We start from the raw sequence: 16,100 nt of genomic DNA on the forward strand, positions 1-16,100 counted from the left end.
CTTAACACTTAGCAAGTCAATTTGCCTATTTAAAATGAAACAAATAGAAATATTTTTTATTAAGATAAACTTATTTAAACTATTGACATGTTGTGTTCACAATTTGAGAGAAACACTAATGTGTGAACTAAATTTAAATTTTAAATGTATTTTCAACTGTATTATAAACAAACCTTTGAACATTTCGGCAATGAAAGTGTATGAATTTGTTAGTAATTCTCTCAAATTGTTATAGTATTAGGTTATACTTTTATAGTTGGATTTTAATTTGCTTTGTAACGATGTGACCTGGCATATATGATATAGGTCACCTGTAAAAGCCCCTTAGGAAAAAAATATCAATTTAAGAAAAAAAGGAATAACGTCTACAATTATTGAAGCGTAGAATAAGAACTTACCTACCAAAATCTTTAATTTTAATAAAATAAAAATAATATTACAAACTTCCAAATTTCAAATGGCGACCTCGCACCGGAAGACGCAGCGTTGGAAGACCCCCCAACTAGGTGGACAGAGACATCAGACGAGTCGCAGGGAGCCGCTGGATCCAGGCGGCGCAAGACCGTGGCGTGTGGAAGTCCCTACAAGAGACCTATGACCAGTGGACGTCTATTGGTTGATGATGATGATGATGATGATGATAACGGTGAAATAAAATATCGTGAGGAAGCCTGAGTTCTTCAAATGTTCTTAACGGTATGTGAAGTCTGTTAATTCCAACGATCGACGGAGCTAAGCTCGGAATTTCTATACGTACATGATCAAATCAGAAATGAGGAGATCTGTAGAGAAACCAGAGAAACTGACATAATTCTATCTCTACTGAGTCTCCTCTTAGAATAAGAAGGATTTAAACCATAGTCCACCACGGTGGCCAAGAATGGACTGGCAGACTTGCCACACTTTTGAGAACATTACGGAGAACGTTCAAGAATAGAAATTACCTCACAATGTTTTCGTACACCGTTAAAACAAGTTTCAATTGCTTAAGACGAGACCTATGTCCAGCAGTGGACGTCTATTGGTCGATGATGATGATGATTCCAAACTCACAAACAATTATTTACAAAACGACTGTTCAACAGCTTAAAACTGTCACGTCGTATCCCCTGTGGAAATAAGTGATAGACGGCTAAATGAAGAACACAGTTCATTTAACGGCGCGACTTTAAGACAGCTGACATCTTCCATCCATGGGGATAATCCTGGAAATTTCACTAATTAAGAGGCGGGATTTATGCAAACCGTTGAATCCAGGAGCCGGCCGGGGAAACAAAACGTGATTGCTCGTCGACTTATAATTTAATGCAATTTCCTTTTAAAGTGTACAGATTAAGTCAAAAGAGTTTCGGCGGGATACCGTCCATTAATAAAATCCATTAAAAAGGGGAAAGATGATGAGATGTCACTTTTACTTTATATATTTTTTTAAAGAAACTAGACATTTTTAGGATGTAATGTCTAATTTGATGACTCTGGTATGTCTCTATCATCATCATCATCATCATTATCAAACAATAGACGTGCACTGCTGCACATGGATCTCTTGGAAGGACTTCCACAATCCACACACCACGGTCTTGCACCGTCTGACTCTCACCTAACTCGTTTGAATTCGTCTGTTCTAAATTGTGACCTAAACCATCGACATACGTGTACGTACGACGTACACGACAGCTCGAGACCGCAATCGAAGAGGGAGCGCCCCACATACCCGCACAGCCCCTGCGCTAACCCGGTGCGAGCGAGCGCGGGTGAATCCCCCCGCCACATACTCTGATTGGTCACATCGACCTGTCACGGACTATAGAATAGTTCATAGAAAGCGAAACCGTAGAGGCAAGTCCTGATTAACCACGCTTTCATCTTATAACTTGTACCCTACAAAAAAGAAGGGTGCAGAATCCTCTTATTGCAGCTCGCTGGACTGAGGACGGAGGACGGAGGCCGGAGGGACAGGGTGCCCTCCGCTTCGTTAGCGCTAATACGGAGGGCTGACGGCTGCACTTTTTGGCGGTCGCCGGTGTCCTCTGAAGTACGGAATTTAATGCTGATCGCTCATTTGCTAGCACCATACGTGCCATAATTGATGCCAGCGACTTATTCCCTCACGTGGATTTTATAGTTCCCCTGGGAATGATTTGATTTTCCGTCATAAAGTATCCTATGTCACTCTCCAAGTCTATAACTATATACCTACGCAAAAAATTGCCTCAATCCGTTGCTGCCTTCATTGCGATGTGATTGGAAGACAAACCAATAAACAAATATGGGTAGGGATATGGGTAATAATGTCCTCAGTAGGAGATTTGCATCTCACCGACAGACAAGTTTCGTAACTGTTGTGAATTGTCCCCATACTGTTGCTCGATTGCGGTAGAATGACAGCTACAATTTCACGGTCGCAATTACTTCTGATTGGTTGTCGCTCGTTAACTATTGGCTACAATGCATTGTTGCAACAAGAATCGCACAAATTCAGCCAATCACAACAATTGAGATTGAAATAGCCATTGATGCAGGTTTTACGTTATTGACCTACAGGCTACAATGCATTGTTGCAACAAAGATCACCCAAATTCAGCCAATAATGATTGATGCAGGTTTTACGAAATCGACCAGAAGATTTAGTAAGACAATTACCGAATCATATCTCGAACAATATTGACAAAATGTGTGAAAAAACCTTTTGTATACCTTGGGTGCGGCGCCTATGGTACGTGCGACATTGACAAATGTGCGCTCACCATAAATCTGTGCCTTAAATCGATTTCTGGCAGTTATCGGTTGAAATGTGGCCGATGCGTTTGAAGTTCATTGTTATTATAGTTTGTGGAAGTTAGAATTTTGGGAATGTTCGCGAGAAAATTTCCCTTTATAGTTTATGCTACCACGTTGCGCCTTGCCATTACAATGTTAGGAATGTTTCAAGGGTTCGCTTGCTATATCTACTGTAAGGTAATATGGTACATGCGATCATAATATAGTTTTAGAATAGAATAGAATAGAATTTATTTTATTCAAGTAGACTTATTACAAGTGCTTTTGAATCGTTAACTGGTTTAATTTACCACTGGTTCGGAATGCCGTTCTACCGAGAAGAACCAGCAAGAGACTCGGCGACTTTTTCTATTAGTATAATACTAGGCGATGCCCGCGACTTGGTACGCGAACTGCCAGACATGCACGTTTCCTCATGATGTTTTCCTTCACCCTTAAAGCAAGCGATATTTCATTGTATTTTTAGGGTTCCGTACCTCAAAAGGAAAAACGGAACCCTTATAGGATCACTTTGTTGTCTGTCTGTCTGTCTGTCTGTCTGTCAAGAAACCTACAGGGTACTTCCCGTTGACCTAGAATCATGAAATTTGGCAGGTAGGTAGATCTTATAGCTGACATTTAGGGAAAAATCTGAAAACCGTGAATTTAGGGTTAGATCACACAAAACAAAAAAAATTGTGGTCATGAACTAATAACTAGTATTTTCAACTTTCGAAGTGAGTGACTATATCAAGTTGGGTATCATATGAAAGGTCTTCACCTGTACATTCTAAAACAGATTTTTATTTATTTTTATGCATCATAGTTTTTGAATTATTGTACAAAATGTCAAAAAAATACGACTGTAGTACGGAACCCTCATTGCGCGAGCCTGACTCGCACTTGGCCGGTTTTTTTTTAAAGAATATTAGCCATGTTTATCATGACCAACATTCCCCTTTCCCCTCCAATTAAGCGTGAAGCTTGTGCTAGGAGTAGGGACGACAATAGTGCAACGGGTGGGGTTTGAACCGCCATCCTTTCGGATTTCAGTGCGCTCCTTAACCGTCGAGCCATTGAGGCTTTAAAACACACATAACTTTGAAAAGTTAAAGGTGCGTGCAGATCGAACTCCCGATCCTCCAAATAGGCAGACATCTTAATCACTGGGCTATCACAACTCTAATCATCTTTAACGCCATTTTGTATTGACGTCACGCCCCTACTTCCCTTGTTTTAAACGTTCAGACAATAATCAACGCCGTTATAATATTGTTTAATATTCATGACAGAGATCTTAGGCAAATGGTCTCACTTCCAGTGGCTGTCCCATTAAAAGGATTATGTTTATTTATGAAGGCGTTTAGACTAGATCATCGCCGTGGTTTGCTTATTAAACAGACTTAAGGGGACTCAGGACAGTACTTTCTTCATACAAACGTAGGAGGGTAATTACTACATTGTTTGATACTGTACGCTCAAAACTAAGTATTATATCGATTTATCTCGTCATTTTCTAGGTTTATTGATATATAAAACATTGAAAACAATATTGATTTTAAAGTTACGAGCTTCAAAAGATTCGTATTTTAATACTAAATTTATGACAACTTTGGGCGTAAATAAATAAGATTAGAGGTATGAAAATTGTAAAAGAATTTAACATAACACATAGTTTATTTATTTATTAGTTGAAATAACTATACTTTGCAAACATAAATTAAGTAGTTTTTTTCTCAAAAATACTTTTCGTAACCCCTTATCGTGCGCTTGATTTTGGTGAAAATCATCGTGCCTCTCACCTTTCTCATACAATGTCAAGTGAAAAGCAAACATGTTACCCACGTGCGCTGGCAATTTCGGTCGAGCGTACTGCGTCACCTTAATATTCCAGGCAGGGTTGCTCAGATACAACAATTGCCTTGTTTTATTAAACACTTAGAAATAACCCGTGGAAATAACAGTTGATTTCAGGTTGTATTTCGAAAACTAATTATTCGAATAATCAACGAAGTAACTTTTGCTTGAATAACAGTCTGCGATATAACTACACAGTTCTAAATAAAACGTTTAGAGTTAGAAAAAAAACGGGCAAGTGCGAGTCAGACTCGCGCACCGAGAGTTCCGTACTATACTCATAATTTTTCGACATTTTGCATGATAAATCAAAAATTATTATGCATAAAAATAAATGAAAATCTGTTTTAGAATGTACAGGTAAAGCTCTTTTATACGATACCCCACTTATATCTATATATTTGTTCATGAACACATCTAAATTTTTTGTTGCGAGGTAACCACAAATTTACGGTTTTCAGATTTTCCCCCTTAAGTATGCTATAAGACCTACCTACCTACCTCATGATTCTAGGTCAATGGAAAGTACCTTTACTTGTGTCTTGTGTGTCTAGTTTCTTGACAGACAGACAGACGACAAAGTGATCTTTTAAGGGTTCCTTTTTCTTTTTGAGGTACGGAACCCTAAAAATTGCTGGCCGATTTTAAATAGCGGATAGCGGTAACTATACCATGACTAATATTTTCCTTTTTCGATAAAATTATTTGCACGAAAAAAGATTTTCCGTCGGTGAATTGTTTGAATAGACGATTCTGTCTGAAAGTGAAACAGTAAACAATGAATGCAAAGCTAAAAGGGTGTAAAATCAATGTTGCTATAAATTGTTCGCTCTCGAAACACAAACATTCAGATGTCGAAGGGCCGGGGTTCATGAGGGGCCCGTCTTAAACGAGGGATCTGTGCTAAGTCCAAATAAGAGGCTAAAGTACAATAACCATAAAATGTTACTTCTGTTATTATGGAATGCGAGCTTTTTACTACAATTTCACGTGTATTTAGATGTAGAAATTTTATTTTATTTATTTCAAAATATCCGCGACTTTCTCCGCGTGGACAAAAAAAAAGTAGTAAACTGTTATGAATTAAAACTATTATATTGTAACTGATAATAATTATACTAGTATCTATAATAGTACATAAATCCGCATAATATCATAACCCACAAGCACCCACTCACGCATACTCTCTCTCCCACACACAAACACACACCCACACACACACAGACACACATACACTCACACATACACACACACATACATATGTTGTGAATCACCTACTAGGTATTTTTACTAGTTAATTGACTTTTATATTTTCATATTATTATATTATTGTAAAGCTTGTTTAAATTATCAAACGTACTGTTATAAATTTATATTTAATATCTATTTAAGTAATCTGTAAAAAATTGTAATCCTATTTGGCCATATTTTCAGTCTGTTATTATGTAAAATTATATTATATATATCGCTGTTGATTGCAAAAAAACAAATAAAATAAAATAAAAAAAATTATGACTGTGTAATAAAATATGTCCTTTCTAACAGAAGTTTGTTCATGTATGAGAGTTTCTTTATTCTGCCACAATAATATGCGAAGTAATAAAGCCCCGGCTAAAAATAAAGATTTAAAAAAAACTTCTAAATGTCTGATTTGGATGTATGCGTTTGGGGCCTCGTTAGAATCCTTACATCATGCCGAGTAACACTGGCTATAATTTTTTTGAAAAATATTCAATATGGCGGGCGGGTGGTACGGGTACATAAACCCCTATTAAGATTAGGTTTTTTTTAATTATTTTTTAATTATTTCATAGCATCTATGTCTAAAAACTTTTATGGACTTATAAAAGTTTTTAGACATAGACGCTTTAGGCGCTAATTTTTAATTTTTTTCAAGCCTAGCTTTAAGTTTTATTGTAAAATTTTCATTACAAAAAAAAGTGGAAAATAAATATTCAAGTCTTGAAGTTTTGTAACTTAGTGCGCTCGAACAATAGTTTTGAACTTTCGATAAAATTTTAGTCATGTTACTATAATGCCTGCCCATGGTTACCCAACCACAAAAAATGACCAAAAACGTCCTACAGAAAGATAAAAATAAATTAAAACGACTGACGGATAAAAATTATGAAAAAAATTTAGATTCCCGCAGAAACCTGCCAATGTTGAGCATATTCACTCGAAAACTTTCATTTTTAGAGTTCCGTCAACCTCAAAAGGAAAAAAATGGACAAGTTCGAGTCAAACTCGCGCATCGAGGGTTCTGTACTACAGAAGAAGAAAAACGATGAGAATCACTTTTGCTAATTTGTTTGCAGAGGTTAATTGTTAATATCACAAAAACTATGATAGTTAGAGTGTTGATTTTATTTTTCCTGTAAAATATACATAAATATCTATAGACCATAATAATTTCAGATTTTTAAATGGGTAAACTTTGGAGATAAAGGGAAGAATAGTATTTTTTAACATTTTGCACGATAAATTTATTTTTATTTTATTTCCACACAAAAAGAAAAAACGCTTACAATATTGGTTTCTTCATGCTCGTAAGCGCTTGGCGGCTTGTCTGAGCACTGCACCAAATCTGCTGCAATCAAACACTATTGATATGCTGAAAAATAAATAAAAAGGTAATGCCCTTTCCTATGGTACCCCACTTGGTATCATCATCATCATGGTCAACCCATCACCGGCTCACTACAGAGCACGGGTCTCTGCTCAAAAAATAAAACAAAACCAGTATTGAACCATATTGTTAATCAATTTTGACGTACCTATTAATTAAACCTAAATCACCTAACCCCCCCAACTGCATACGGGCTATTTGTAGGCCGGTTGCGTAACACAAAATTTTATGTTAATATTAACCGCTAGTTCCAATATTAACGAGCCCCGAACACGCCAGGCCTGGCATTGTCCAGCCCGACTTTGATAGTCCATAAATTTATTTTATGCCAGATTGCCGAGTTAATTTCAAGTTACGATACTTAGTAAGTGGTAGTTACGAGCAGTATAATACCATCAAAGTTGGTATTAGAAACCGTTAGCTGGGATATGGCTTTCGTCAAATATCCTGATTGTATCGGACTTGGGATTGGATTACATCAATTTTGGGGTGAAATTGAGAAAATTTCGTAAACAAAATAACATTTTATATTGTTGGATTGAGGAAGTATTCGCCATTCAAATTTTTACGACTAAAGGCCGGGTTTTCAATGGCCGAATAATATTTACAGTAATATTATCTTGAAGAATTTTGATGTTTGGGCAGTTTTAAAAAGTTTATTTGGCGATTGAAAATCAGTTTTAATAATAATAATAAAGTTTTTTATTAAAGGCAAAAGTTCTAAACCTCATCATAATGATGAGATTGTCAAAGGTGTGTAAAGTCTGCCAATCCGCACTAGGCCAGCGTGGCAGAATATGACCTAAACCCTTCTCATTCTAAGACAAGACCCGTATTCAGTAGAATAGAAAATCTATCTTAAAAGAGATACATTCAAAAAAAGACCGACTTGAGAACTGCCTCTTTTTTGGAAGTCGATTGATAAATGGACTAGGTGATGCCCGCGACTTCGTCCGCGATTTAGGTTTTTATAAACCCTGTGAACTCTTCAATTTTCCGGGATAAAAAGAAGCATAATATGTCCATCCCCGGGATGCAAGCTATTTCTGTACCAAATGTTATCAAAATCGGTTGAACGGTTGGGCTGTGAAAAGCTAGCAGACTGACAAACAAACAAACAGATAGACAGACAGACACACTTTCGCATTTATAATATTAGTGTGGCTTAGATTTGACGTAAAGGCTCGTAATTCGGCAAGCACCAATGTAATCTGTAATAGGCTTTTGGGGCTTATGGAGACATTAACAAATAGGTACCTCGGTCTTAGTTCAGTTGGGTGATTACAAGGTGTTTATATCGAAAGTTCGTAGGCTAAACTTATAGGTGACTCTCGAGTTACAGAGGATAAGCCTGATAAATTTTTTGGTTTAAAACCGACTTCAAAAAAGGAAGATGCTCTCAATTCGTCGGAATCTTTTATTTTTTATGTAATTTTTTTTTTGTTTGAAAGGGTATACATACTTCCCAACTAGATCTATAAGAATTTTTTAAAGTCTGGCGGTCTAGTGTTTGATCCCGGGCACGCACCTGTATCTTCTCGGAGCAATGTGCATTTTAAGTAATTATAAAAACCGACTTCGATACACAAACACTAAAAATTGAAAAATAATTTAATTCATTACCGAATATATTATGTATACAAGAGTAAATATAGTTCCATAATAATACTTTTTGGTGCCGGTGCCAATTAGCTTTAGTTGCGCGAATCGTCTAGACTTCATATTTTTATGAGTCTCCACAATGGCAACTCATTGGCACCGACCCCGAAAATATTATTATGGAACTATATTAACTCTTGTATACATAATATATTCGGTAATGAATTAAATTATTTTTCAATTTTTAGTGTTTGTGTATCGAAGTCGGTTTTTATTTTTTTTGTAAAAAAAATTTATTTCACAATTTTTAGTGGCCCCATGGAATTATGCTATGACTGGTTAAAAATCTACTGTTTACTAAGCTATTAAACTGATCGCGAGCAATTTACTCTTATCCGTTGAGGAGTTCCAGTATCTATCTTCGAAGATGTTCATCAGATCTTCACCAAATTTAAATGGGACCAACTTTGAAGTATACCCTTTCAAACGAAAAAAGAATATTCAAAATCGGTCCAGGCGTCTTCGAGTAATCGGGGAACATACATAAAAAATAAAAAATAAAATAAAAAAAGATTCCGACGAATTGAGAACCTCCTCCTTTTTTGAAGTCGGTTAAAAACTTGCTTTAACGGTGATCGAAAACATTGTGAGGTGTTGTTGAGGTGAGTGTGAGGTGAACATTTGTATGCTTGAAACAGGCTTGAAAGTTAAACGTAATGTTCTCAAAGGTGTGTGAAGTCTGCCAATACACCCTTGGCCAGCGTGGTGGACCTAATTCTTCTTATTCTTAGGAGAGACCCGTGCTCAGTAGAGATAATAATTATGTCGGTTACACTGGTTCTTCTACAGATCTACTCATTTCTGATTTGATCATGTAGGTACTTACATAATTTATAGAAACTGCGAGCATAGCTCTCTCCATCGCTTAAAACGTTGCGGTACGGAACCCTAAAAATTACAAAATCAGCGAAGCTTCGCCTCTAACGACTCCTGTCACTTTTGTACTGTACACTTAATTAAATTCCCGCTTGACATCCTATCAAGCACCCTAAAAACTGAGCGGAACCATTTATAAGCGGTGTGTAGTGACGTCACGGGCGCGACCTCGGCGCACCTGGCACAATCAGTCCCCTGTCCGACTGAAGCGGGTTAACTTAGCTGGGGACGAATAAACACTACATCTGAGGTACAAGCAATTATTCTGTTTTACTTTTCTTAAACCACGTGTCTTTGCTATGTCTAAAATAATGACTCGATTAATGTCCTCTGTAATGTTGATCGCACTGCCTAACCAAGTGTAATTAGATGGATATGTAGTTGATACTAATATTATATGATACTGAGTTGGATATTTTTCTCAAACGGTAAGACAATGTTAAAACAAAGCAGTAAATAGACAGTTGCTTAGACTTAAACTGAGTGGGACAATAATATTAATCGTGGAGGTAGTGTGTAGTGACGTCACGGGCGCGACCTCAGCGCACCTGGCACAATCAGTCCCCTGTCAGACTGAAGCGGGTTAACTTAGCTGGGGACGAATAAACACTACATCTGAGGTACAAGCAATTATTCTGTTTTACTTTTCTTAAACCACGTGTCTTTACTATGTCTAAAATAATGACTCGATTAATGTCCTCTGTAATGTTGATCGCACTGCCTAACCAAGTGTAATTAGATGGATATGTAGTTGATACTAATATTATATGATACTGAGTTGGATATTTTTCTCAAACGGTAAGACAATGTTAAAACAAGGCAGTAAATAGACAGTTGCTTAGACTTAAACTGAGTGGGACAATAATATTAATCGTGGAGGTAGTGTGTAGTGACGTCACGGGCGCGACCTCAGCGCACCTGGCACAATCAGTCCCCTGTCAGACTGAAGCGGGTTAACTTAGCTGGGGACGAATAAACACTACATCTGAGGTTCAAGCAATTATTGTGTTTACTTTACTCGAACCTTTTTCTATGTTTAGGAAATGCATACTTTTATAGCTTTCTTCAAAGTTTAGTTTTTTCTTTCAGAGTTATAAAAATATAATGAGTCAAACAATTTTTCTAACACGATATGGTGCGCCTAAGTATTATAATTTGCTGGTTAATCTATACTAATCACTAACGATACTATAATTGTGAAAGTGTGTTTGTTTGTTGGATATTGGTTTATTGGTTTGTGAGTTTGTCCTTCAATCACGTCGCAACGGTGCAACGCATTGACGTGGTTTTTTGCATGTTTATAGATAAAGACCTGGAAAGTGACAGGCTACTTTTTATCCAGGAAAATTAAAGCGTTCCTACGGGCTTTTTAAAATCCGAATTACACGAGGACAAAGTCGCATCAGCTAGTAATTTGTAATTGTTTAAACTTGCAGATTCGCCAGATTTGGCAAATCAAATGGTAATGCTCTACTAACAATAATAGCCGAGGGATCAGTGGTGATCACTAATAATTACCGGTTAGGGCTTAATTAATTAGGGCTCGTGAATTAATTTAGTGGCGCGCGAGACTAATGGCCCTTCGCCCGGTTTGACATGTTTGCTGCCATGAGATTTGTGATATATTGTTGCAATGAAAAAAAAGAAGCCGGTCAAGTACGAGTCGAAATTGCACACGAAGGGTTCCGTACCATCGTACAAGTTATAATACTATGTACTTCTATGTACTTCTTAATTTTTTTAAATGTGCATGGTGCCCATTTTGAAATGTATACTATTTGTTGTTATAGTGGCAAAATTTCAACTCTCTATTTATTAGGGTTCATGAGATACAGCGTGCTGACAGACGGACAGTCAGATGGACGAACAGACGGACGAACAATGGAGGTTTAGTAATAGGGCTCCGTTAGCAACCTTCGGGTAGGGAATCCTGGAGTGCTAGTCTTGTAAACTCTTAAAATAAAATGTTCCTACATTTGACACTAGGTAGGCTATCGTCTATTTTTGTTTGATTTCACCGCACGTCATCCATAACCCAATATTTGACATAATATCGTTGATTCTGGATCATACCAAGCCTCAATAGATCAACCGGTAAAGGAGTGGACTGAAAACCGAAAGGTCGACGGTTCAAACCCCGCCCGTTGCACTATTCTCGTACCTACTCCTAGCACTCCTAGGAGAGGAAAGCGGAATATTAGTCATTTTAACATGTCTAATATTCTTTTAAAAAAAAGTGAGAGTTTAACTGAGAGTTCCCTCACTCCAGTTCACTCTGTCCTTGATGTTGAAGAGTTTTGTTCAATCACTTGACGCTTAGCAAATAATCCATTAAGTCACACCTAACCCTTTCAACGCGCACGGCGGCGCCGGAGCGGCGTCTAAAGAGCAAAGCCAATCGCTTTGCCAATTCTATCTCTCAAACTAAGTGTAAGAACACACTAGGGATTCCTTGTCTTGTTGACTTCCTACACACTTGCGACAGACGTAATGGATAAGCAAATTAAGGACTGGGTGGACAAACGACATGTAGCCGCTGGATTCACGCAGTGCAAGACCATGGAAGTCGCTACAAGTGACATGTCCAGCTGTGGACGTTTATTGGTTGGTGAATAATAATCATCAGCCTGTGGACGTCCACTGTTGGATATAGGCCTTCCCTAAAAAGTGCCACCACACTCAATCCTCAGCCTTTCTTATCCAGCCACTTCCCGCTAGCCTCTTTATACCGTCGGTCCATCGTGCTAGAGATGGGGCAGGTCATGCCTGTCGTAGAGGCGATGGCCGTTGGAGCCGGAAAATCCTTGAGTGGAGACCGCGTAGCGCTTAGCGTAGCGCAAGCGTAGTGTGGGACGCCCTCCAGCACGATGGTGAATACTTAATGATGATGATGAATTAAGGACAGACTTTGAAATAAGACAACTGGACTAAAACTTACTAAATTTCAGGACATCGTAGGTTGGACTAATGTTTTATCTACTCTTATCATGTATTGTCCGAAAGAGATATGCCTAAACCTTTACCTTTACCTTTACCTTTACCTTTACCTTTACCTTTACCTTTACCTTTACCTTTACCTTTACCTTTACCTTTACCTTTAACTTTACCTTTTTAAAAAAGCGAATGTAATTTCATTTTCAGCCAAAATGCTTATCGGGTTTCGATACTAAATAAACGGTTTTGGATTCAAATTTTGAAGTCTGCTTATAATTTTTGCTGAAACTGGTTGTCCTCTGTAGAAACTTATTTCCAAACTGCTGTACTGGTAGAGTCTCAACATGTGATGAGGACCGGAGTACAAGTATGCCATACAATGAACCAAAAGCTTAATTTGCTGTAATCCGCTGAAACAGGTCGAATCTGTATGGTGCCACATGCAGCATGCGAAATGCACGGCCCGCCCTCCTACTGCTTAACATGCAGGAAGAAGCAGCTTGGTGGCTGCTTCTTCCATGTTGCACCATACAGATTCAGCCTGTTTCAGCGGATTATAGCAAATTAAGCTTTTGGTTCATTGTATATCATGGACTTCCGCAAAGTAACGCCTGCTTCTATACAACATACAAGTATGGCTACTGTAGGTAAATATTTTTGAATTTGAACATATCGCTATCTATATTTTTAAGCGGAGAAGAACCAACGATAAACTCAGCAACTGTAGCAACTATTTGTCGTACGACAAGTCGCTGGTGTGGTCGTACGATAGAGACGCCTTGGAGGGTATCTCAAATATTGGCGAAGCTCTTGACGGCGATGCGACTCGCGCCCTACCAGAGCTGGTGTTTTCACTATAAACATCGGTTTATTTCGTAGGGAGATTTTGTCATTTCTTTACTAAGTAGATTTGCTTTATCTATGTTTTAAATATTATGTAGTACAGCACCTCGATTGCGGTAGAATGACAGCTACAATGTCACGATCGCAATCATCACTGATTGGTTGATGCTCGCTTACTAATGGCTACAATGTATGGTTGCAATGGTCGGCGGTGTTCCCACTAGATTATAACATGGGGTTATTCAAGGGGCGGACCAACAAATTCCTAAGAGGCCGGCAACGCATCGGCGGCTCCTCTGGTGCTGCAAATGTTCATGGGCGGCGGTAATCACTTAGCATCAGGTGACCCGCCTGCTCGTTTGCTCGCTATATCTATTTAAAAAAAAAACCAATCACAACGATTGCGATTGTAATAATGATTGATGCAGTTTTCATGCAATCGAGGTGCGGAGTACTAGATGAACTTCGTTTACGTGGTTTTAGGTTTTAAAAAATACCGTGGGAATTGATTTTCCGGGATAAAAGAGAGCATTTAACTACAACCATGCAAAAAATCACGACGATGCGTTTCTCCGTTGCGACGTGATTCAAGGCCAAACCAACAAACAAACACACTGTCGCATTTATAATAGGGGTAGTAATTATTACGGATTCTGATCGGATAAGTGCGTGATCGCTTTAACTGCTGCGTCTAACTTTAGTTTTTGCAAGTAGTAGGTTTTCTCTATAAGAAATTCCCCAATAGGAGAACATTGTCAGAAAGTCCATTCGATCGAAGTCGGGACGCGTCGGCTAGTGTATACTATGATTTTGTGAAAGCATTTCTCTATTGTCGTAGCCACTGAGTGCATGTCACGAGCACTAGAAAGGCGCAAACAAACGTATTTGACAACCGCAACCCTTTCGTTTGTTTCTCGAGGAGGGGTTTCTGAAACCATTACCGTTGTTTTGTATCTTCTGATCATAATAAAACACAGTTCTAGTAACTTGTTAACAGCATACTAGCCTAGTGGTTAAAACACCGGCCTCATATTCGGATGGTCGGGGGTTCAATTCCGGGCACGCACCTCTAACTTTCATTTGATTTATAGGTGAAGGAACACTCGTATAGAAGCCTGTATGCCTGAGAGTTCTCCACGATGTTCTCAAAGGTTTGTAAAGTCTGCTGATCCGCACTTGGCCAGAGTGGTGGCCAAGTTTAGATTGGGTGACAACCTTTGAGATCTTTATGAATAACTCTTAGGCATGCAGGTTTCTTTAGCGTTTAGCGAAAGTGATATTTAATTGCTTAAAACGCACGTAACTCCGAAAAGTTAGAGGTACCGCCGACCTTCCGAATAGGTTCCTATACGACATGTCGTTAAACCGAACTAAGCAAAACGAAACGAAATAAGCAAATTATTATTACTTACTTCGTACGTTAATTTCCCTAAACGGTAGGTAACAACCATCGATATAAATGACAAAGATAATATGGTCAAGCAAACAAAATTTTTCACGGTTTACAAACCAAATAAATCAGTGCCACCTCTTAGATACTAATGAACGATTCGTTTGAAATCCAGAAGTCAATGAGGTTGCATTGGTGTATGGTGACCAACGAGTCGGTGCAATTTTGTTTGTTTAATAACCCTGTCCGTACGAAGTAATCTTCTATATATATAAAAGGGAAAGGTGACTGACTGACTGACTGACTGACTGACTGACTGACTGACTGATCTATCAACGCACAGCTCAGACTACTGGACGGATCGGGCTGAAATTTGGCATGCAGATAGCTATTATGACGTAGGCATCCGCTAAGAAAGAATTTTTGAAAATTCAACTCCTAAGGGGGTGAAATAGGGTTTTGAAATTTTGTAGTCCACGCGGACAAAGTCGCGAGCATAAGCTAGTCTAATCTAATCTAAATATATAAAACGAAAAGGTGACTGACTGACTGACTGATCTATCAACGCACAGCTCAAACTACTGGACGGATCGGGCTGAAATTTGGCATGCAGATAGCTATCATGACGTAGGCGTCCGCTAAGAAAGGATTTTTCAAAATTCAACCCCTAAAGGGGTAAAATAGGGGTTTGAAGTTTGTATGAAACTCTGTCAGTTTTGAAGTGTCTATAAAGAAGTTTTGTAGTTAATATTTTTGCAATTAGCAGTATGACATATTTTATTAAGCTCATGTTAAAATCTCATAGTTAAAGATCAAACCTAAGGGTGTAAAATGGGGGTTTAAAATTTGTGTGGTCCACGCGGACGAAGTCGCGGGCATAAGCTAGTATTATATAAGTCAATGGTAACAACTATTTGTGCAATCTGTGTAGTAGTGTAGCAAACAGAGTATCGACCGAATTAATACTGTCTTCAGATCCACTACTAGATTACTAATAGGTTCCAGGGCCTTGTTCTGGCGGGGGCTAAAGGGCTTATACACTTACCTTTTGGATTTGTAAAACACTTTCTATGTTATAGATAGAACTTTTTTAAATAGATTACGATACTCAGTAGGTGATGCCCGCGACTTTATCCGCGTGAATACAAGTTT

At 38.2% G+C, this 16,100-nt stretch overlaps 1 protein-coding gene and 1 long non-coding RNA gene across 2 annotated transcripts in view; one reads left to right on the plus strand and one right to left on the minus strand.

Annotated features, from left to right (window-relative positions):
• Nucleotides 1–13,722, minus strand: part of LOC138403671 (uncharacterized) — a 331,305-nt gene extending 317,583 nt beyond the window's left edge. Inside the window, exon 1 of the long non-coding RNA XR_011237887.1 lies at nucleotides 13,665–13,722. This is a non-coding gene — a long non-coding RNA (uncharacterized lncRNA). The remainder of the gene's footprint in view (nucleotides 1–13,664) is intronic.
• Nucleotides 1–16,100, plus strand: part of LOC117991515 (uncharacterized) — a 444,113-nt gene that overhangs the window by 77,100 nt on the left and 350,913 nt on the right. The gene's annotated exons all lie outside the window — the stretch shown is intronic.

This window comes from Maniola hyperantus, chromosome 19 (genome assembly GCF_902806685.2).
Source record: "Maniola hyperantus chromosome 19, iAphHyp1.2, whole genome shotgun sequence".
NCBI lineage: Eukaryota > Metazoa > Arthropoda > Insecta > Lepidoptera > Nymphalidae > Maniola > Maniola hyperantus.